Source organism: Amblyomma maculatum, chromosome 5, assembly GCF_055883805.1.
Source record: "Amblyomma maculatum isolate TAMU_Amacu chromosome 5, ASM5588380v1, whole genome shotgun sequence".
Lineage (NCBI taxonomy): Eukaryota > Metazoa > Arthropoda > Arachnida > Ixodida > Ixodidae > Amblyomma > Amblyomma maculatum.
This window is the reverse complement of record NC_139348.1, coordinates 88,319,710-88,344,258: the sequence shown is the minus strand read 5'-3', so window position 1 is coordinate 88,344,258 and position 24,549 is coordinate 88,319,710.

The window sequence follows — 24,549 nt, the reverse complement described above, 5'->3', positions numbered from 1 at the left end:
GTTTAGTTAAAGCTACTGAACAAGTGGACATTGCTTCTATTTGTAAGAAATTTGAAAAAGAATCTTTTTAGTTATCGGAAGGAGAAAAGTTTTTGCATAACTTGATTTCATCGACCAGAATGTATAAAAAGATTGCTTTATAGGAAAATCACTTTTTGGTTTTGATCCAAAACAATAAAGTGTTAACGAACAGGCATTAGAATGAAAAATGGACAAAGTGTTTTTGAAATGACAGGTAAGCTGGAATCCGTTTCTAAATCTGCGCACAAGACTAACGAACAGGCATTAGAATGAAAAATGGACAAAGTGTTTTTGAAATGACAGGTAAGCTGGAATCCGTTTCTAAATCTGCGCACAAGACTAGTTCTCTGAAGCCTTTCAGTTGTTTTTGCTGTATGGGATGATGACAAATGTTTGGCGACTCTTCCCCAGCGAGTCTGGAAGTTTGATCACTCATTCAGTTTCGGAATGGTGGTTAGAATGTTAGCAATACCCGAACGTTCGTATTGGAAGATATGCTGAGAGAAAAAAAATAATGATATGCTACTTTGTTCGTGAATTTCGAATATGAAGTCGGATAAGATAAGTTATATTGCTCTACATGCAGTCTACGTCAGTGAAACTGGGTGACAACTAGGTAAAGAATAGTACGAAACGCAGTGACAGCGAAGTTAAGGAAATGAAAAGAAAAAAGATGATGTATAGATTTGCATGCCGCAAAAATGACAAGAAAAAGAACTCGGGCAACGGCTAAAGAATTGATACGCAGATCCAAAGAGGCAGTGTCGATGATACCGCCAAATGAAATTTTGTAACAAAAAACCCTCCAAAGTTGTGCGCTAAGTTTAATGAAACTTTTATCGCTGCACCGGAGAAGCTGAGAGCAACGCAGGGTAATCAACAGTTCAAATATGAGCCGAAACGCGCATGTGCGCACTCTGCATATCTCCCGGAGATGTTTGAAGAAGGTTTATGGGCTATAATGAGACGCATGAAAAAGTTTAGGCCATCAGGATTTCATAAAATTGGCAGTCGAGATGTATACTCGAACTTCAATACAATCAAACAGGTGCTCCTAAAGATACTGGTTGGGATATCAGTAACAGGTATAATGCCTCAGGAATTGAAAATTTCAATTGTGAGGCTAGTTTACAAAAACGGTAAGAGAAATGGCTGTGCAAACTACAGGACGATCGCGATATTACCTGCACTTGCACACATAACGGAAAAGTATATTGTGTCTGTAATGCTGTCATTTTCCTAAAAGTATTATCTGAATAACACGGCGCAATACGGGTTAACCAAAACGTAAAACAAAACTTTATTGCTATAAGAATTCTCTGATTATATAAGCACTGCAATAGGGAACAATAATGCAGTTTTAGCTTTATTCCTAGACTTAAAGAGGGCATTTGACACGGTAGACCATAATCTGTTGCTCATGAAGTTAGTGAAACTAGGTTCCGGAGGATTATTTTATGAATTTTTCCTGAATTATTTTTCTGACCAGCTGCAGTGCGTTAAACTAAAAAACAGTTGTAGTGAACTTGATATAATGAAGTATGGTGTGACACAAGGAAGCACACTAGGGCCCATACTATTTAACATATATGTTTCTGATCATGGCCTGTCACCCCTGAATTAAAAACGTTTTCCTTACGCAGATGATACTGCAATTGCACTTGAAATGCAAGATGTTTACACGGGACTTCAAAGCTTCCAAGAGGACATACCAGCATTCGTAGAATGATACGCACGGAATGCAGTTTTAATAAACACCAAAAAACAAAACTAATGTGTTGCAGGAATCCTCATAAGACGATTTTTTTAAATAGGAACATATATTTGCATACCTGTAATTGTAACAGGTGCTTCTGCCACCCATTACAGTTCGAGCCAGTTGTTAAGTATTTAGGAATCCGGTTTGATCAGCATATTTTCTGGAAAATAATGTCGCTTATGTTTGCGGAAAGCTGAGGGCTGTTGCGGCTATAGTGAAAAGTCCTGTCAACATTAGAAGAACTGTATGTGGCTTTAGCATAATCAGTAATTTTACACGGCATCACTTTATATGGTACATGTTCTGATTATAAAAACCAAACTATTAACTGAGTAGTTAAAAGAACTGTCAACAGCATAACCTGTGGAACCGAATGGGAACAAGCAGAGACGAAAGAAAACTACCGCATTCTAGTAATACTACCAGTACACGAGCTATTTAAATATACTGTGCTTACCGGCTATTACTTTTCAAATGCGTTTAAGATATTAGTAAGAAAGAAAGATAAGATATTAGTATCATTGCGGAAAACTGAGAGATACATTAAACTTAGGGTGTTTTTTAACTATGGAAAGAAAGCCAGAAATTATTAAGTACCGGAAACGTTTAATGAACTAAGTGAAACACTCTATGGAGCGAAATCACGAATTAAAATGCTGAAAAATGTAAGCAAGTGGTGTTTATCTTTGTATTGCGGTGTGTGAGTTTTCACATGGCTTTATTATTTTTTTTTTTGCCTAGTGAGAAACTTGGTGTTATGGTTTTGTTTTTGTTATTTTTCCTCGATAATGTGTTGTTTCTGAATTTTGTAATGATTTATTTCCTGTAATATGCAACACTGGCTGCCTGGTATTATCCCAAGCACTGCGTGCTTAGATTGGCTAGCATACCTTTATGTGTAATTCTGTTTGGAAATAAAATTTTATTGATAAAAAAAGTAATATAAAAAAATCTTCGAATCCTCAATCCGGTATTGCAGAGCTATTTTTTTCAATTGCATGCGGGATGAACAAGGAACCCCAAATATAGATTTTAAAACGTGGAATTGAATCTATGCCAGGAATTTCAGCTAGCGGTGCACGAATCCATTATAAACTTTATAAGTTCCTTCAGAGATCTTCACTTATCAGTTGAGCAACATCCGCGCGTCGGTGGCGCAGGGGTTAGGGCGCCCGACAGCGCTGCACTCAAGGATGCGGGAACGAATCCAGCCCACGGCGTCAGCTTTCCTGTGGAGGCGAAAAGCAAGGATTACCTGTGTTGTGCGATGTCAGTGTACGTTAAAGAACTCCACGCGGCCAAAATTTCCGCCGCCCTTCACTACGGCCTCTGATAATCTGTCTCGTTTTGAGACGTTCAACATCATAAAGCAAATCACCTGCTGAAGAACATAATAAAATGTATTCGCACCAAATGAGATGAGATGACAGATCAGAGATCAAACTGGAATTCATCACATGTCATTCCAAAACTGAAGTGCGAATACTAATTGAACTAGACTGCAATTAGTGATGTGTGATTGATTATAATGTTATTCAAAGATATCTGATTCGGCTCCTTTTCGTTTTGCCAAATAATTGCAAAACAATTGCTTAGAGCGCTTGGAAGAGTGTGGTTCAAGCATGTATTTTTCGTTTCAGATGCTTTATTACCCATTGAAGTTCTTAACATGTGGCGGCTGATATTTAAATGACATTTGTTTTGGTTTAGACTACAATTAATGTACATCATTCACAGGTTTTTTCTCTAAGTTTAGGCACGTTCGGTCGCTAGATGTTTTCAATGTGGGACTAACAGTTGTTCACAATCTTTTCCAAAAATACACTGCTGTACAGACACAGTGGTAAGGACGCTCGACTACTCTGCCCAAGAATGGGGGATGGAATCACGGCCTCGGCGGCCGCTTTTCTACGGAGGTGAGAATCAAGGAGCCCGTGTGCTGTGCAATTTCAGTACACGTTTGTCGAAATTATTCCAGAGTCCTCCACTACGACATCCATCATAGCTCTGTTGCTATAGGACATTAACCGCCATAAACCAAACTAAACTATCTTTTCCAAAACTATAAAATCACTAGATTGATTATCAGAGAATTACTGGAATATGTACAAAAGCAGCGCTTGGAATGAAGGAATCATTCTGTTAGCGGTAAATACACGGACACAAATAACATGAAACACAAGGAACAGCCGCCAGATCTTTGTTTGGTGTTTTTACCGCTAAAGAATGATTTCAGCAAAAAATGACCAACTAGTCCAACTTGAAGTTTTAACTTGGAATGACAACGCGATCAGCTACTGATCCGGCAGATATCGATGTTGTCTTAGTGCTTTCGCTATGATGAATTTATTTTGTTTTTCACCATTCTAGTCAGCGATGTGTCATGGCCCCCTGTCTCACCAAAAATAGAGAACGAAATTATTCTACGCACGTTTAGAGCAATGGAGAGAGAAGTCATATAGGGGAAAGAGAGTGGATGCGACGGATTCGCGGTGGCTAGGGCATCGCTTTTTTTGGCTGGTTGGTTGGTGGGGTTTAACGTCCCAAAGCGACTCGGCTATGAGAGACGCCGTAGTGGAGGACTCCGGAAATTTCGCCCACCTGGGGTTCTTTAACGTGCACTGATATCGCACAGCACACGGGCACCTTGCTTTTCGCCTCCATCGTCCTTGGGAACAGTAGCCGAGCGCCGTAACAACTGCACCACCCCGGCGGGGTACTTATTTTGCATGAGGTATTTAGTTGGAAACATTCCTCCGGACAAAGATAAGTGCAGACGTCCTGCGACGTGATTTAAATTGTTACGCTCTACATAGCTGGTCTAAACAGATACACACTTTGGTTGTCGCTGCTGTATGCAATGCTTCGAAATAACGTTTCTCCAGAAGGTCGCTGAGGTGCATAAGAAGTCCACATTCTCATATCGCTTTCTGACGTTATCAGCAAAACAAAAAATGTATACCAGCAACAAACCTTTTGGCAGATCACCAGAGTTAAAGCTCCAACATACATTACAGGTTCGAACCGTAACTTTCATACTATTTGTTCATTCATTTTCATTTAGAAAGATCAATATGTAATGCTGGATTAAATTAACACAGATCATTCTGCATCTTGTCTCTTTTCTCGCCGCTTTTATATCTACAAAGAATACGAACTACAGCGTATCAGCTGTTGACGCTCCAGAAGCATTGGAGTGGGCCAAAATAATCTTACAAAGCAGGAATGATGGCATATTGGCATATAGTACAACATGCGAAACAATGAAGGGACAAAAATGCATACCGCAATCGGCAACACTCATTATTGTAGAATGAAGTTTATGCGTATATGCGGTTCTCCAGGGAAATTCATGGACACACATTATTCTTAACTTACCAGAGCAAGTTACCATGCCATTGCAGGCCGCGCCTCAAAGATTGATACCTGCTGCATGGGTCAACAGATTTTCTAGGAAATGTTTCCTCTAGACGGAACTACTTATCATGTACATGTAGAAAAAAAGCCCGAAAACCAACTCATATTTTATCACCTGTCTACAACGCCAGCAGGCTTCACTGGAACAGACCCAGTGAAGAAGTTTCTTTTTTGTTTTAATAAAAACACCGGTATCTTTAGAAATGACCATTACGAATTTTGGAGCATAACGCACATGACTAATCGCGATTCTGCTAGATACATTACGTTTTAGGTGTCGATTGCGCCCTTATTAGTAGCGATGGTGAAAAGGCTTGCTACTTTATTGCATATTTTCAGTCTGCTTTTATCAAATCTGTTACATAAACCGTGGCTGATTTAATTCTTACTCACTGAAGAGTGGCAAAACTGCTTAGTACTATCAGGGCCACCTCTGCCGACGGTCCTGGTGATGTACCTCATTAATATAATGCGCGAATGTAATTGCTCAATATTTAGTCACCTTGTTTCAAACATCTCTAACTCGGCATGTTACCAATGACTGGAAAAAATGTAATGTTATCGTTGTGCATAAAATTGGTTCAAAATAACTCTGTTGATGATTATCGACCAATTTCTCTGAGTAGTGTGAGTTGTAAAACAACGAAACATATAGTTTACAGCGAAGTCACAAAACACCTTGATTCTCATGACTACTCTACCACATCCCAGCATGGGATTCGGTAATATTTCAGATTACAGTTCCTCTATCTATATTACAAAAAGTTACATTAACAAAGACCGGTAGTGGCTTCAACCTCACTTTTGTTTTCTAGAGGAGTGGAATATTCTAGAAATAAGTATTTGGACAGATGTGTATAAAATCTCATTCTTTCCACAGACAATTAACGATTAAAACAGACGGCCAACTTCAATCCCTGAGTGCTGCACAGAAAATTTAGTTCAGGCTTTTTTATCAGATGTGTGAGATGGCGCGCGGCTCTTTTGCGCATGTTTGCTTTGTAACTTTGTTGTTGTGTGTCTTCATCACTTTATGCGGCACGCAGTTGCCCCCTTCGATGCATGTTTTTCATTCTGCATTATTGTTTGTGTCGTGATATTTTCTTTATTTAATGTATTTTATTGTACTTCCGGCCATCTCAGCAATGTTATTTTTCTTCTCAGTGGGTGTGGGTGTATGTGAGCTAGTTTATGCCACATGGATGTTGAGGTAGACTCAGATCTATCTATCTATCTATCCATTCATCCATCCACCCGTCCATCTATCTATCCATCCATCCATCCACCCGTCCATCTATCTATCCATCCACCCATCCACCCGTCTATCTATCCATCCACCCATCCACCCGTCTATCTATCTATCTATCTATCTATCTATCTATCTATCTATCTATCTATCTATCTATCTATCTATCTATCTATCTATCTATCTATCTATCTATCTATCTATCTATCTATCTATCTATCTATCTATCTATCTATCTATCTATCTATCTATCTATCTATCTATCTATCTATCTATCTATCTATCTATCTATCTATCTATCTATCTATCTATCTATCTATCTATCTATCTATCTATCTATCTATCTATCTATCTATCTATCTATCTATCTATCTATCTATCTATCTATCTATCCATCCATCTATCTATCTATCTATCCATCTATCTATCTATCTATCTATCCATCTATCCATATATCTATCTATCTATCTATCTATCTATCTATCTATCTATCTATCTATCTATCTATCTATCTATCTATCTATCTATCTATCTATCCATCCATCCATCCACCCATCTATCTATCTATCTATCTATCTATCTATCTATCTATCTATCTATCTATCTATCTATCTATCTATCTATCTATCTATCTATCTATCTATCTATCTATCTATCTATCTATCTATCTATCTATCTATCTATCTATCTATCTATCTATCTATCTATCTATCTATCTATCTATCTATCTATCTATCTATCTATCTATCTATCCATCCATCCATCCATCCACTCGTCTATCTATCTATCTATCCATCCATCCATCAATCCACCCGTCCATCTGTCCATCTATCCATCTATCAATCCAGCCGTCCATCTATCCATCCATCTATCCATCCATTCACCCACCCGTCCATCTATCTATCTATGCATCCATCTATCCACCCGTCTATCTATCTATCCATCTATCTATCCATCCATCCATCTATCTATCCATCCATCCATCCGTCCATCTATCTATCTGCCTGCCTGTCTGCCTGCCTGCCTGCCTGCCTGCCTGCCTGTCTGTCTATCTGTCTGTCTGTCTATCCATCTATCTATCCATCTATCCATCTATCCATCCATCCACCCATTCGTCCATCCATCCGTCCATCCATCCATCTATCTATCTGTCTGTCGATCTGTCTGTCTGTCTGTCTACCTATCTATCTAACCTATCTACTACTAATCATTTCACAGGAGGTGGGCAACGTCATCACGAATATGGACCAGCTAGTCAAAGTAGCCGAGGAGTTCTATACAGATCTCTGCAGTAACCAAAGTAGTCAGGACCGTAATGAGATTGGCGGTAGGGAAAAACAGTCAGACGTTCCACCTGTGACGAAGGACGATGTCAAGAAACCATTATAAACTATGGAAAGGGGGAAATCAGCTGGAGAGGATAAGTTAATCACAGATTTGTTAAAGGACGGGGGGTTATCATGCTAGAAAAACTGGCCACCCTGTATACGCAGTGCCTGGTGTAATCGACGGTTCCGAAACCATGGAAGAATGCAAATATTATCCTCATTCATAAGAAACAGGACTCTAAGGACCTTAAAAATTACAGACCAATCAGCTTACTGTCTATTACGTGTAAGGTATTTACTAAGGTAATCGCTAATAGAATCAGGACAACCTTAGATTGCAATCAAGCAAAGGATCAAGCAGGTTTTCAGAAACTGTACTCTACTATCGATCATATCCATACCATCTACCAGGAAATAGAAACATGCTCGCAATATAACCAGCCCTTATACATACCATTCATTGATTACGAAAAAGCATTTGACTGAGTTGAAACCTCGGCGGTAATGCAGACATTGCAAAATCAGGGGGTGGACGAGCAGTACGTGAAAGTGCTGGAAGATATATATATATATATATATATATATATATATATATATATATATATATATAGCGGCTGCGCAGGAACCATAGTCCTGCAGAAATAAAGTGACAAAATGCCCATAAAGAAAGGTGTTAGGCAAGCAGACACGATCTTCCCAGTACTATTCACTGCTTGCTTAGAGGAAGTATTCAGAGACTTGGAATGGGAGCAGTTAGGGATAAGGGTAGATGGAGAATTCCTCAGTAATCTGCGAGTTGCTGATGACATTTGCCTTGTTAAGTAACTCGGGGGCTAAACTGCAAATAATGATTGATGATCTAGACAGGAAAAGTATAAAAGTAGGCTTAAAAATCAATATGCAGAAGACTAAGGTAATGTTCACCAGCCTCGGGAAGGAAAGCAGTTTACGTTAGGTAGCGAAGCACTGGAAGTAGTAGGCGAATATGTCTATTTAGGACAGGTTGTAACCGCAGATCCGAACCATGAAAGGGAAATAACAAGAAGAATAATATTGAGATGGAGCACATTTGGTAAACACTCACAGATTATGACTAGCAGCTTACCGGTAACACTCAAGAGAAAAGTATACGACAGTTGCATCTTACCTGTACTCACCTATGGGACTGAAACGTGGATGCTAACCAAGAACGTTCTGCTTAAGCTGAGGACAACTCACATGGCTATGGAACGAAAAATGATAGGGGTAACATTAAGAGATAGTAAGCGGGCAGAGTGGGTCAGAGAAATAACTCAAGTTACTGACATTCTAGGGAAAATTAAGAAGAAGAAATTAGCATGGGCAGGACATGTAGGACGAAGAGAGGACCACCGATGGTCGCTTAGGGTAACAAACTGGATTCCAAGGGAAGGAAAACGTAGCAGGGGGCGGCAGAAAGCTAGGTGGGTCGATGAGGTTAAGAAGTTCGCAGGGGTCAAGTGGATGCAGCTAGCACTGATCTGGATTAATTGTAGAAATAGGGGAGAGGCCTTCGCCCTGCAGTAAGTAAAGTCAGGCTGGTGATGATTATGATGATGATGATGATGATTTCACTGGCCCTCTCGGTGATATGCTGGCAAACTATATCAATGCCAACATCTTCAATTGTGAACAGAATCTACAGATTTAACCTATTCGTAATACACCGCGCTTCTCGCAACCAACATGCTCTGTCCCATTTTTCTCTGTCATAAATAGACTTCATCTTCATTCGAAATCATCCTGCTCTACCATCCTGACATTTTAGTGTTACAGGTTTTAGAACATGCTAAGGGCACTGAAGAATGCGGTCAGCAGGCTCGTTTACTGCTTTCGAAATAATGGCTGCTTGAGAATGCCCAGAACAACAACCACCATATTGCTCACACCTTCGTCCGTAGCTCAAGTACAGCTCTGGTTACCTTCACTCATTCCCAGATACTATGGGCTTCAACACGTGATACATGAGATTTTCCATCTATGCCACCTTGTTGAACCACTAGCCAAATACAGCGGCCTTTATCGTCGTGGACGTGACATTGTGCACGGTGACAGGGTGCAGCCAAATCAAGACGCCGCGATCCATTCATCTACAGTGAATCGCTAGAATTACTTTCCTTTACTCAGAGGGCCATATTGTAGTAAAATTTAAGTGAAATGTTTTGAAGCAGTTGAAGGCGAGAAATATTGCTTCCTTCCAGGCTACGAGATGCAAGACTAGTCAAACATTGCTCAGATTCTGTCGGGTGCCTTGCCTAAATGCAGCCTTTCAATCATGCTTTTCACTCTCCATTCCAGGAGCTCTTCAAATCTGCGCAATTTTGAAAGAGTATTCGTTTGAATGTCTTGTTAATTCGTCTTTGTAGAATCATACTATTGCCCCACCGGGGTGGCGCAGTGGTTATGGCGCTCGACTACTGTTCCCAAGGACGCGGGATCAAATCCCGGCCTCGGCGGCCGCTTTTCTGTAGAGACGGACAGCAAGGCGACCGTGTGCTGTGCAATGTCAGTGCACGTTAAAGAACCCCAGGTGGTCGAAATTTCCGGAGCCCTCCACTACGGCGTCTTTCATAGCCTGAGTCGCTTTGGGACGTTAAAGCCTACAAACCACAGAATCATACTATTCGAGAGCAAGTTTTTCATGCTCGCATGCAAAAAAAGCTTTGAAGTGTCAAACGCCTGCTTTTCAAAGACAGGGAGATGTTGAACACTCGTGCGCTATGTTTATTGAGCGTAAGATAGCAATATGTTGTCAAATTTATGCAGGGTCCTCTACCCACAGTGACCTTGAGTCACTTTGGCAAGTTCCATACCTGAACCCAAACCGAACTAGTTCCAAACGCTTTAGTGCGCCGGTGCACTGAGGTCTACTCACCGATTTCACCCATGACAACCTTATCGTGAGTTTGTTCCGAGTCTGTTCCTCTAGCGTAAACGGTCGAGTGCCAGGAGATGGCTATAAAAGCTCTCGATGCGTCTCCTGGTTATTACAGAGTTCTAGGGTCTGTTTCCGAATACATGCGAGTAATATTGACACAATTAATATTTTTCCTGTCTTGAGTAGTATTAGGGTACCGGTTGCAAATGTTTCGAAAGTGCAAATGTTTCGAAAACGTATTCATGGTTGCCACGCTGGAGATAGATGGAAAGAACAAAACTATAGCCATTTATAAATTGTGCAGAAAACGGAGATAAAATCCCTATTCACTACAAGTCAATGTTGTAGGAAACTGAGCTCTAAGCAAACACTGTTGGCGCTCGTGGTCATGAAACACAGGAAGGACAGTTAGTATAAATAACCAGTCCGGAACAGAAATAATCCTTCCATTACAATATAGCCGGCTGTATATCCACTAATAAAAGAGGCTAAGGTTCGACGCTTCCTTCCGTCCTTGCATCAGGTTTGTTCCCTGCATCGCCCGAATATTTTATTTGCCCTGCGTCGGTTTTTATTTTCCGAATACTGCGTAGCTGATGAGTCACACATTATGTTTAAGACATACTGTCAACACAAAATAAAGGAGGCACAAGGAACTGTGTGATGTTCTACAGCAACGTTCGAATAGGGCTGCACCTGGAGCTCCTACGCTCGTAAATAAATTTAACTTTCAGCGGAAAAGCGCTAACGCCGGTTTAATGCTCAAACGTATTGCTTTTAATCCACTGCTTTGTTACCAAATCATTATCGAGAGCTGCGGGAGTAGAGATCATGTTATCACATTCGGTCATTGGGTTTTATGTATTCGGTCATTCGGTCATTGGGCAGTCGCATTCTGGGCACTGACGTGTCGAGAATGCGACTGCTGCTACATCGGCATTAAGTACTAGTCGAAATCATAGTGCCAGCTTGTATAGAACTATGAATGTGCTCCACATTGCGTGTATTGCTGTTTCGGTCAAATTTTGAACTACTGCTTGCAAAAAGTACCGAAAAGTTTTAATTCCTTCGTAAATGCTGCGTATATCCATATCTTTGCTTTTCTTTTTATGAACACGTTTAAATGTGGAGCTGCAAAATGCTGGATCCTAATTGCCGGATCTTTCTGCGGCCACATGTGAATGCGCATAGAGCTTTTAGTTCAGCTTTGAGACAGCGGGAACATCGGCGCAGAATAACGTGAATGGTGTTTGTTGTAATGAGTGCGCTGGACTGGTCTGGTCCTTTCTGTTGCATCGTCTCGCCTCGTTTCGTGCTGTTTTGTAAGCAAAAACGGCAGAGCCAGGCATAGCCATTATTATTTCTTCGTGTAAGCCAGCGAGGCAGGCAGCTTTTGGGATGGCATCAATGATTCAAAAGCGAGAAAACCTCTCCAGAAAATAAGATGAGTGAGGCACTTGATATATGTGTGGCCTTTATCAGCCAGCGAATAACAGGTGAGTTTGTTAGGTCTAAACGTATTCGAGCTTTTAACACGAGAAGAGTGCTGCACGTTGATTGTGCGCAATGAACGAGGTAAAATTACGTAAAAACTCTTGAAAATATTCAAGCTGTGATAATGAAAACATTTTCATGTTATTTTATTTTAGTTTATATATGGGTGTTACAGCACTACCAGTCTATCTGGTAAGAAGCTCGCACGTGAGTTACACTCAACGACTATTTTGTTTTAAACATTATCTTCGTGCCAACGCGGGCCTTCTATTAGCAAACCCATGAATATGACTCTTTGTCCATCTGCTTTTCTCATTAAAAATGGCGAAAAGTCTAACTCACCTGCATCCAGGAGAAAGCATAGCCAGTTTGTATGCATACTTTTCATTACCTGATCATGTGGTTTAGATTCGTAAGCGTTACCATAAAACATATGGTCTTTTAAAGGTTCTGATATAAAGCGAACATCATGTCAATCATATTAAAGGGAATGCTTATGCGGCAATTTCTATTCTTGTACGTATTTGACTTCTGGTCGACATTTCGGGATGCTTGGCTTTGTTGACTTTCATGAAGTGGTGTTTCTGAATTTCAACTACTTGGATGACAACGTCTTTATATCTCGGCATTCCCCAGTTTGTGACGCTTTCATGGGAATATGTCACAAGCAGGTTAAATTTACTCAACTTCATAGAGAATATTTGCCTACGACGATGTCTGAGAGCAAAAAAAAAGAACAAAAGTCGCGTTGAACGTACCAAGTAAACTTCCTATCCGTTTTTGATCTCTTCATTACTAACCGAGCGACCCTTTTTATGTATGCGCTGCGGTAGGATTACGGTGTTAGCGCCTATAAACCTACTGACTGCTTGACATATGGAGGGTAAGCTTACCTATAAATATGGTTCGCAGCATAGGACACCTGAGGCATGCACTGAAAGGAGTGTTTGTCAGGTCGTCATGATAAATGATGCATGGAATTCTGTTCGTGCACGCTGCGAAAACTTGTGATTGAATGCTCCGCACTCTGCTCACCAATCTTCATAGTCATGGTAGTCATTAACTTTGACTGAACGTTGTTAGAAGGCAGAATAGATTAGCAAAGGTAAGAAGAAAAAAAAACATAATTGCTAGAGTCAGGGTGGTTTTTTTTGCTTTCTTATTCGTGTGGTGAGCTTTACTGCGTTAGACTGTTTACTTGCGAAATACAATACGACGAGCAGCTAACAACCAAATCATGCCATGAAGAACATCATTTCACCAGGCAAACTATACAGAAATATTTGAGCCAGGTAAAAACAAAAATTATGGCGCAAGCTTCAAATATATTTCTGTCAAGCGCTGGATGTCATGTTACTAGTTTACCACATTTGAAATATGAATAAAAAGCGAGCTGCTTTTTTTTTTACTGACACTGTGCAGACAATAAAAGTATATAATTGTTCCAAGAGAAGGAGCGTGTTTTTCTCAGAAACGATTATGGTTTCAATCAATGGACAAAGTATTGAAAGGGAGAGGAAAGATAAGGTGTCAAATTAGATCTGCAAAACAGCCTCTCCGCGACAGAGTAGGCTTTAGCGATCGTTATGAGAACATTCTTGCACATGGTGCAGACATCACTGCCTCCTGTAAGCCATTAGAAGAGCTGCAAAAGAATGGACTAAGATTAACGTACACAAGAGACCAAAAGAATGCCGCACTTAAATTTTAATTTGACCCTGCCCCTTGCCGCTTGCTTGCAAATGTTTGGCTGTACTCTCCTCGGAAGCCTATACTCTAGCCGGGCCATGCATATTTTACTCACATCAAACATCTTAAAATTATGCCATCAAATAAACCTGCGCTGCTATAATGCTACTTGGGCGAGGCCAAACTCGATTCGAGCATTTATCCCCTTAAATTCCTTTAGTGCAACATTTAGAGTAATTCCGCAAGGTGTGGTGACATTGTAAGCAGGAAATGGTTGCTATTATGTGCAGCTTCTACAGATACCTAGTTCTTAGTGAATGTTTCGATGAATCTTCTCTGATCCTCAGCATGAATATAAATATCGTACTAATAAGTGTCTTCTGCAATTGTCAATTACATTACACAAATTGTGCTTCAGACAAAAATATGCCTCTATTCCCAACAGCACCCAATTCCGTAGATTCAGCTTGCGAATATCTGACCCTCAGCTTTAGAAACAATACCCCGCCTAAATAAGGAGCCTTCTGTATGTTCGCTAATCCATTGTTACGCTCTTAAGGTAAATTGTGTTTTAGATGTCAGGTAGGCCTCCTCTTTTGCTATTAATCTGACAAAAAGGGCTCAAACAAAAAATATAGTATTTGCTGGCTGGGAGGCTTTCATAGATAGGCTTGTGCATTTGTATTTTGCAAACAGCTAGCAGTTGTTTCACGTGCTCTATAGTTTACAAGCTGAGTTCCAGCAGCTGTTTCGCTTTCCCAAACCCTTTGGCGCCAATTTGGCGTTATAGGCCGCACCACGAATCGTAACAAGAATCGTACCATGCCCTACTACGTAATAAGCTTTCAAACACGCTAACTGAACATCACTTCCAGACTTACTTCTTGAAATACTAATTCTTCAATTTAGTCATAAGAGTATGAAATAGCCCGAGTTCATTTGTTACTAATTTATCTTCGTTTACTAAGTTCGCCGTCGCAGTGGAGTGATATATGTTCTCAGCGAAAATTCCGTTTGTGCTTATGTTCTGCCATTATGTACCGATTAGGCTCTATTGGTCGTAATATTTGTAGCTTAAGCGTGTATGTATGATAATCACGGTACGTTCATTTTTATTTTAGTGTCATAATACCTGTATAATGTTCATCTGTGCAAGCTAGTAGAAACGATTGCTTCATATTGCTGCTAACCGTTCAGATGTTTATTTCTTCCTTTCCGACAGTCGCCACCACGCGGCGTTATCCCTGCATTTCCAGCGCATGAATCAATTCTTATTATTTATTTCTTCATGCCCACTGTCGCGAAACGCAGCCTTATCAATTTTGTTGCAGCGCGAGATGCGCCGAGAAGTATCTGGAAGATAACGGCCACTCGCGTTTGTTTCTGCAATGTTCCAGGTTATGCTAGTGACAGTGCGGCTTTCATATGGATGTTTCTTCGCCGCCTTTAAATTGAGCGTTGGCGGGTGTGACGGGCATTCGTAGATCGATGATCGCCGAGCAAGCTTTCTTCTGTTGCCGACTCCGATTGCTTAGGTATATTCCGGGCGCAAGTCAGCCCAACAAACGTTTATTCCAGTTAAGGTAAAGTCACCTCATTTGTGGTCAACGGCATTGTAACCACTACGTGACAATATTTGGTGTTACTTGTATAATTATTTCTCAGCAGTTTTGTATTCATGTATTTTATGTCATTGTGTGTTCCTAGCATGATGTATAAACGCTTACCTTGAGCTTGCGATGCCCAACTGCAACAGTCCCGAATGAGATAAATAATGAATAAAGAAAAGAATGAAAATAAAGTGAACAAATAGATATTCCAAACATTGCACGGAATTACCCTTTTCTCATAAACCTTACCTCCTTTTAGTATCAAGTCAGGCTAGCTTTCATGACCAATATTTTCTAAGACCTGGTTCACCGAAAGGTCTCAGTTCCTTTATCGTGTATTTGACTTTATGGCTGTGTGATGGTCACCTTCGAGATTGTCCTTTTTACAGTCTGTTCGAAGTTTGTATGCATGAAATTAATTCATAAGCGCAAATTTCGGGAGTAATTTACTTATCCCGTCTTGGTGGTATTTCACCAATAAAATTCTGCCATAAGTTTCGACGTGTCCACATTTTCTGATTGTGTAGCTCACAGCTGTGGGTAGGAAAGTTCTTCCGGGTTATTTTCCTCACGAAGTTAAATGGCTATTGATAATATCATGTGGAAATGCATGCTCCGTGTAGAACAAGTATAAAATGCTCCGCTAATAGCTCAAGATCGCAGTCCGAAATATCCCTAGTTCGGACACCGACAGCAATATGATTTGGCGGTACATCAAAACTTATTGGCACTTTACGCATGTTCTGCATCTATTTAGAATCTGTTCTCAATTTTTTTCAGTGCGGTATGGAATGCAATAAATTCTAAAATTCCATTATTATACAGTTCTCTAAGCTAAATTTCTTAAAGCAAGTTTGTCTGAGGAACTTCAGCGGAAAGTCTGAAAACTCGCTCCTTGAGCTAGCGTTTCGGCAAAATTTAACCTCAATCTCTGCGCAGTCTAATATTCGGAGGATTCTTTATAAACAGGAAGCATGCCGACAAATCAGACTGAAATAGAGTATGACTGCTTTTTCAGCAGCCGTAGAATGAGGTCCTAGTCGTTTTTGTTTTCGACACCGGTGCAGGATTCCTCGCTTCAAGCTTTTGTCGTACCTCCTCTGCAGGCATTATCCCGTACTGAGCCGAAGCTGGCTTCCTCATTTCCCCGCTTTCTTGAGAGCATGCTTTCTTATCAGCTGTTCTCGGGACGTAGCCCATATTAATACGCGATTCTCACCGATGCCAAATTCGTTTATCGACTAAACTATTTTGTGCAGGCTCAACTATATTCAGCTGGAGTGCTGCTATGAATGCTTTTAGCATTTTGAGGATCATCCGCACCGTTCTTCACAAAGTACTGCGAACCCTTAAGCGATACTTGAGCAATTATTTGTTATTGTATTTATGGATTTATTAATGTTCATTCAGGGTTTACATCCTGACTCACAAATCTAAGATTTAAAAATCAGCTTTTAGTGTACTGCGCACAGCATTCAGTTGCATATCGTAGCTGGTTGCATATCGAAGATGACTCTCGCATATCATGTGGCTTTGCGAAACAGCGACGACCGTTGGGAGCAGCATTGTTTGATTATGCGGATATGACAGACGATTATTAAACAGGAACCAGCATCACCCATTGACCAAGATACTTTGCTGGACGAGTTGGTACATATTCATTATTAATTTAAACAGCGCGAACACGAAGACAAAGTTCAAGACAAACGAAAGCGATGGTACTGTGGCTTTCTTTTGTCTTGTTCTTTGTCTCCGTGTTCGCGCTGTTTAAATTAATAATGAATCACCCGCTGAACCACAAGGCCCATATCTCATCTGAGTCCTTATGCATGTAAGTACAGAGACTGGAGTCGCAATGTAACGCTTTCAATGTTTTTTTTTTAGCTTTGAGAAAAAATTATATCATGACCAAACAAAGGAGGAGAACAAAAACGGCAAAGTGTAATTACAACAAAAATGGCAAGCTTTCTAACTGTATTATAATATTCTTTTTCTCAGTTATTTTATAGTGGTGCTAGGGATACTTAGATGTTTTAGAGCAGCTTGTGGTGATTTATCGGGAAGGCGAGTCAACGGAAGCGGAAACGAGCAGATTTAATTATAAATCAATTACTTATTTGAACTGCGTATTGGTTGGAGAGAAGGTAAATGCATTTTGCAATTTTGTATCCCCGTTATCTACACATTTCATTGAAGGGATAACATTCGTAGGCTCTATCTATTGACTGCAGCAAAGAAATTTGCGTTTTGACGCCATTTTATTCCTTACTTTAAACATACTGCTTTCCTGGGAGAGATATCAGCACGGTTATATAGCACACATTTCACAAAATGCAATGTATTGTTCTTAGAAGCAGACAAAGCAAAATATAAACAGAAGTACTTTCGACAGAGGGATAATACTCTGCATTAAATGCCAAAAGGCTATTTTAGAGGGGTGATTGGTGGACCTCCTAGTCCGGCAGTCCATTGTCTGCAAAAACATAGCCACAGGAGAAAGAAACCACCAACGACAGTTCAGGACAAGACATTTAATGCACATTCCCAGGGGCACTTTTTAACAAACAAAATGACATTTTTGGAGAAGTGCATTTCCTTGAGTTTTAGTGCATTGGAAAAACAGGGCCCGCTTGCACAAAACAATCTTAAGACTGTCTTAGCTAAGTCCAGACTTGACTGGAGTCTAAAGAACAGGCCACTAGCATGGCCGCTTAAGACTGGAGTCAAGAATGGGCTTCAGTCCTGACTTGAATAAGTCGCTGGTATGATTACGGCTATAGTGCTGTCTTGGTTAAGACACAAGGACGGCAGGTGTCTAAGTAGAGAAATTATGGAAATACAGGGATGCACTGGCACTGTCCCTGCTGTAAAATGTACACATTCCGTCAATTTTGCGTTGTGTAAAATCCGTGCCATTGCTTTTTGCGGCTTAAGATTGTGTTACGAGGAAAAATGCCCAAGTGGTTGCTGAGGCCGTTCTGGGAAGCCACTCTGGTGAACATGAACCCGAAGCGTTCGACGTTCGGAACACGAGCCGTCTTAAATAAGCTTGGTCTTTCTAAAGACACCATTTAAGTCTGGACTTAGCTCAGACTTTATCGTGCAAGCCGGCCCAGGTTACAGCGAATGCGTGAACAGTGCAGCTGCAGATTGTAAATGTGAGTGTGTCGAGTGTGACGAACCGCCCGCGAGTAGTGAACAGTTCTGAATCAATATTTATTTGGTCTCTTTACAGCCGAAACAATGACCTCAGACTCGCAGATGCTTCTGGCCTTTGCGAGATGCGGGCATCTCGCCGTTGCCGCTACATTTGCGCCGCTTGCTTTCCGCGACGTTCTCTTCTTTCCCTTTCTCATGCCTCACGAGGTGGAGAGGTTACCGGATGGCTTCTCACTGTAATTTGTACACAGTTTCTCCCTGGCCTCCCAAAGGCCTTTTTCCTTCGGTGCCTTTTGGCGGTAATACGGGACCTCTGCCATCGCCGCGCTTGTACGAAGGCACGAGCTGGGCTGCGGGAGAGACCCCTCAGCGACATTCTGCCTACGCTGCTGTTCTTCTCTTCTGGCATTTGTCCTCGCAGACGAGAATGCCATAGAGCTCGCCCCGATCCTGCGGCTTAGAGCACGACCCGAACATGTCTATGTGGATCCAGCGATCACTGACAGACGTACCTTGACTACGCCGTACCGTTGCTTAGCCTGTGTGCTTCAAAGAAACCCCGCACTTTCCGCGAGAGAGATCACAGCACGCCCTTACACGCCTGAAGTGCACATCTCTCACCACTTTGTGTGCTCAGCACAGCCTTGCTCCTCGCACTCTTTCTGGGCGGGCAGATAGTGGGTGTGTGAACTGCCGAGGAACGGCGTTCAATAAAACTCTTCTTTGTGAACTAGGAGGCTTGATTCTTTGAAGCGAATCCTCATTTTCCCGCAGGAGTCTAGTGCAATCTTCGGTGCCGCACTGTGCGCTTGGTGACAGCTGGTTGGGGGCACGTGGCCAAGTGACAGTGACAAGTCAAAGGTCCCCTCGGCGGCGTTTGAGGCAGGAGAAAGAAGAAGAAGAGAACACCGTGAGGATGAGGCGGCCTCCGCGCAAAGTCGATGGCGGCTTCGGCATGCCACGACTACATGTAGAAATGTCTGGGCGTATAATAGATCAAGGCGAGTGCCGTCTGCGATATTAGTCGTACATGAAAAAAGCGGAATGTCTCAGGGTCAAGTCTATGTTATTGAGGTCGAGTTTAATCAGCAACGGTTTCATGCGTACAGAACCGTATTCAAGTTTTGATTTCGCAAAGATTTCCAATGCAAGCACCGTGACAAGTCAAAAGGCTACCTTTGCCTTTTGACATGTCACTTTTAATGACATGAGAAATTTCTTTATGGTCGCTTGTTTAGTTAAAGCTACTGAGCAAGTGGACATTGCTTCTATTTGTAAGAAATTTGAAAAACAATCTCTTCAGTTATCAGAAGGAGAAAAGTTTTTGCACAACTTGATTTCATCGACCAGAATGTATAAAAAGATTGCTTTACAGGAAAATTACTTTTTGGTTCTGATCCAAAACATTAAAGTGTTAACGAACAGGCATTAGAAGGAAAAATGGACAAAGTGTTTTTGGATTGACAGGTAAGCTGGAATCCGTTTCTAAATCTGCGCACAAGACTAGTACTCTCAAGCATTTGAGTTGTTTTTGCTCTATGGGATGAGGACAAATGCTTTGCGACTCTTCCCCAGGGAATCTGGAACTTTGATCACTCATTCAGTTTCGGAATGGTGGTTATCATGTTAGCAATACCCGAAAGTTCGTTTTGGAACACATGCTGAGAGAAAAAAAAAATAATATATGCTATTTTGTTCATGAATTTCGAATATGAAGTCGGATAAGATAAGTTATATTGCTCTACATGCAGTCTACGTCAGTGAAACTGGGTGAAAACTAGGTAAAGAATAGTACGAAACGCAGTGACAGCGAAGTTAAGGAAAGAAAAAGAAAGTACATGATGCATAGATTTGCATGCAGCAAAAATTACAAGAAAAAGAACTTGGGCAACGGCTAAGGAATTGATACGCAGATCCAAAGGAGGCGGTGTCGATGATACCGCGAAATGAAATTTTTTAACAAAAAACCCTCAAAAGTTGTGCGCTAAGTTTAATCAATCATTTATCGCTGGACCGGAGAAGCTGAGAGCAACGCACGGTGATCAACAGTTCAAATATGAGCCGAAACGCGCATGTGCGCACTCTGCATATCTCCCGGAGATTTGTGAAGAAGGTTTATGGGTTATAATGAGACGCATGAAAAAGTTTAGGCCACCAGGATTTCATAAAATTGGCAGTCGAGATGTACACTTGAACTTCAATACAATCAAACAGGGGCTCCTAAAGATACTGAATGGGATATCAGTAACAGGTATAATGCCTCAGGAATCGAAAATTTCGATTGTGATTCTAGTTTACAAAAACGGTAAGAGAAGTGGCTGTACAAACTACAGGCCGATCGCGATATTACCTGCACTTGCACACATAACGGAAAAGTATATTGTGTCTGTAATGCTGTCATTTTCCGAAAAGTATTATCTGAATAACACGGTGCAATACGGGTTCACCAAAACTTAAAACGAAACTTTATTGCTAGAACAATTCTCTGATTATATAGGCACTGCAAAAGAGAACAATAATGCAGGTTTAGCTTTATTCCTAGACTTAAAAAGGGCATTTGACACGGTAGACCATAATCTGTTGCTCATGAAGTTAGTGAAACTAGGTTGCGGAGGATGATTTTATGAATTTTTCCTGAATTATTTTTCTGACCAGCTGCAGTGCGTTAAACTAAAGAACAGTTGTAGTGAACTTCATATAATGAAGTATGGTGTGACACAAGGAAGCACACTAGGGCCCATACTATTTAACATATATGTTTCGGATCATGGCCTGTCACCCCTGAATTAAAAACGTTTTCCTTACGCAGATGATACTGCAATTGCGCTTGAAATGCAAGATGTTTACACGGGACTTCAAAGCTTCCAAGAGGACATACCAGCAATCGTAGAATGATACACACAGAATGCAGTTTTAATAAACACTAAAAACAAAACTTATGTGTTTCAGGAATCCTCATAAGACGATTTTGTTAAATAGGAACATATATTTGCATACCTCTAGTTGTAACATATGCTTCTGCCACCCATTACAGTTCGAGCCAGTTGTTATGTATTTAGGAATCCGGTTTGATCAGCATGTTTTCTGGAAAATATTGGCGCTTATGTTTGCGGAAAGCTAAGGGCGTTTGCGGCTATGATGTATTGCCTGCGAGGGAAAAGTCCTGTCAACATTAGAAGAACTGTGTATGAGGCTTTAGCATAATCAGTAATTTCACACGGTGTCACTTTATATGGTACATGTTCTGATTATAAAAAACAAACTATTAACTGAGTAGTTAAAAGAACTGTCAACAGCATAACCTGTGGAACCGAATGGGAACAAGCAGAGACGAAAGAAAACTACCGCATTCTAGAAATACTTCCAGTACACGAGCTATTTAAATAAACTGTGCTTACACGCTATTATTTTTCAAATGCGTTTAAGATATTAGTAAGAAAAAGATGTATCATTGCAGAAAACTGAGAGATACATTAAACTTAGGGTGTTTACTAACTATGGAAAGAAAGCCAGAAATTATTATGTACCGGAAACGTTTAATGAACTAAGTGAAACACTCTATGGAGCGAAAGCACGAATTAAAATGCTCAAAAATGTAAGCAAGTGGTGTTTATCTTTGTATTGTGATGTGTGAGTTCTCACATGGCTTTATTTTTTTTTCTTTGCCTAGTGAGAAACTTGGTGTTATGGTTTTGTTTTTTGTTTTGGTTATTTTTCCTCGAGAATGTGCTGTTTCTAAATTTTGTGATGATTTATGTCTTGTAACACGCAACACTGGCTGCCTGTTATTATCACAAGCACTGCGTGCTTAGATTGGCTAGCATACGTTTATGTGTAATTCTGTTTGGAAATAAAAGTTGATTGATAAAAAAGTAATATAAGAAAATCTTGGAATCCTCAATCCAGTATTGCAGAGCTATTTTTTCAGTTGCATGCGGGATGAACAAGGAACCCCAAATATAGATTTTAAAAAGTGGAATTGAATCTATGCCAGGAGTTTCAGCTAGCGGTGCACGAATCCATTATAAGCTTTATAAGTTCCTTCAGAGATCTTCACTTGTCAGTTGAGCAACATCCGCGCGGCGGTGGCGCAGTGGTTAGGGCGCCCGACTGTGCTGCACTCAAGGATGCGGGAACGAATCCAGCCCACAGCGTCAGCTTTCCCGTGGAGGCGAAAAGCAAAGATTACCAGTGTTGTGCGATGTCAGTGTACGTTAAAGAACTCCACGTGGCCAAAATTTACGCAGCCCTCCACTACGGCCTCTGATAATCTGTCTCGTTTTGAGACGTTCAACATCATAAAGCAAATCACCTGCTGAGGAACATAATAAAATATATTCGCACCAAATGAAATGAGATTACAGATCAGAGATCAAAACTGGAATTCAACACATGTCATTGCAAGACTAAAGTGCGAATACTAATTGAACTAGACTGCAATTAGTGCTGTGTGATTGATTATAAAGTTGTTTTAGATATCTGATTTGGCTCCTTTTCGTTTTGCCAAATAATTGCAAAACAATTGCTTACAGCGCTTGGGAGAGAGTGGTTCAAGCATGTATTTTTCGTTTCAGATACTTTATTACCCATTGAAGTTCTTAACATGTGGCGGCTGATATTTAAATAACATTTGTTTTGGTTTAGACCACAATTATTGTGCATTATTCACAGGCTTTTTCTGTAAGTTTAGGCACGTTCGGTCGCTAGATGTTTTCAATGTGGGACTAACATTTGTTCACAATCTTTTCCAAAAATACACTGCTGTACTGGCACAGTGGTAACGACGCTCGACTACTCTGCCCAAGAATGGGGGATGAAATCCCGGCCTCGGCGGCCGCTTTTCATCGCAGGCGAGAATCAAGGCGCCCGTGTGCTGTGCAATTTCAGTGCACGTTTGTGGAAATTATTCCAGAGTCCTCCACTACGACATCCCTCATAGCTTTGTTGCTGTAGGACATTAGCCGCCATAAACCAAACTAAACCATCTTTTCCAAAAATATAAAATCGCTAGATTAATTATCAGAGAATTACTGGAATATTTACAAAAGCAGGGCTTGGAATGAAGGAATCATTCTGTTAGCGGTAAAAACACGGGCACAAATAACACGAAACACAAGGCACATCCGCTAGATCGTTGCTTGGTGTTCTTACCGCTAAAGAATGATTTCAGCAAAAAATTACCAACTAGTCCAACTTGAAGTTTTAACGTTTTAACTTGGAATGACAACGCGATCAGCTACTGATCCGGCAGATATCGATGTTGTCTTAGTGCTTTCGCTATGATGAATTTATTTTGTTTTTCACCATTCTAGTCAGCGATGTGTCATGGCCCCCTGTCTCACCAAAAATAGAGAACGAAATTATTCTACGTACGTTTAGAGCAATGGAGAGCGAAGTCATATTGGGGAAAGAGAGTGGGTGCGACGGATTCGCGGTGGCTAGGGCATCGCTTTTTTTGGCTGGTTGGTTGGTGGGGTTTAACGTCCCAAAGCGACTCGGCTATGAGAGACGCCGTAGTGGAGGACTCCGGAAATTTCGCCCACCTGGGGTTCTTTAACGTGCACTGATATCGCACAGCACACGGGCACCTTGCTTTTCGCCTCCATCGTCCTTGGGAACAGTAGCCGAGCGCCGTAACAACTGCACCACCCCGGCGGGGTACTTATTTTGCATGAGGTATTTAGTTGAAAACATTCCTCCGGACAAAGATAAGTGCAGACGTCCTGCGACGTGATTTAAATTGTTACGCTCTACATAGCTGGTCTAAACAGATACACACTTTGGTTGTCGCTGCTGTATGCAATGCTTCGAAATAACGTTTCTCCAGAAGGTCGCTGAGGTGCATAAGAAGTCCACATTCTCATATCGCTTTCTGACGTTATCAGCAAAACAAAAAATGTATACCAGCAACAAACCTTTTGGCAGATCAC